The 620-nt window shown below is 35.2% G+C and overlaps 1 non-coding gene across 1 annotated transcript; it reads right to left on the reverse strand.

Moving 5' to 3' along the window:
- Window positions 1-329: 329 nt before the first annotated feature.
- Window positions 330-402, reverse strand: TRNAG-CCC (transfer RNA glycine (anticodon CCC)). Its single transcript has one exon. It is a non-coding gene; the product is annotated as a tRNA-Gly (tRNA).
- Window positions 403-620: the final 218 nt, after the last annotated feature.

Below are 620 nucleotides of genomic sequence, written 5' to 3' on the forward strand. Positions count from 1 at the left end.
AAATAAATAAATAAAAATTTCTTAAAAAATTGAAAAAATATATTGGTGAAGGTCTGTTTGGGTTCACTTTGTTTGAGACCTTCTTTTTTCTGATGCCTGGATATGTTTTCTTCTTTAGGTTTGGGAAGTTTTCAGCAATAACTTCTTCAAATACATTTTTGGTCCCTTTTCTCTTTTTTTCCTTCTGGAATCCCTGTTATGCTTAGCTTGGCATGCTTTATATTATTCTGTAGGTTTCTTATATTGCTTTCATTGTTTGCATTTGGCTTTCTGTCTGCTGTTCTTAGTTGCAGCACATGGGATCTTTAGTTGTGACATGCAGGATCTATTTCCCTAACCAGGGATCAAACCTGGGTCCCCTGCATTGGGAGTTCAGAGTCTTAGCCACTGGACCACCAGGGAAGTACCTGTCTGCTCTTCTCATTGGGTGATTTCCGTTATTCTATCTTCTAGATCCCTTATTTGATTTTCTGTATTATTCAATCTGTTATTCATTACCTTTAGCTCAGCTTTTGTTTCAGCAAATAGATTTTCTAATTTTTCTTGGGCACTGTGTGTTTTCTAGTTCCTTTTTAGCATAATCTGCATTTTATTAATATTCTTTCTTAAGTCCTTCAGTA

This window comes from Capricornis sumatraensis, chromosome 4, assembly GCF_032405125.1.
Source record: "Capricornis sumatraensis isolate serow.1 chromosome 4, serow.2, whole genome shotgun sequence".
In the NCBI taxonomy this organism is placed as follows: Eukaryota; Metazoa; Chordata; class Mammalia; order Artiodactyla; family Bovidae; genus Capricornis; species Capricornis sumatraensis.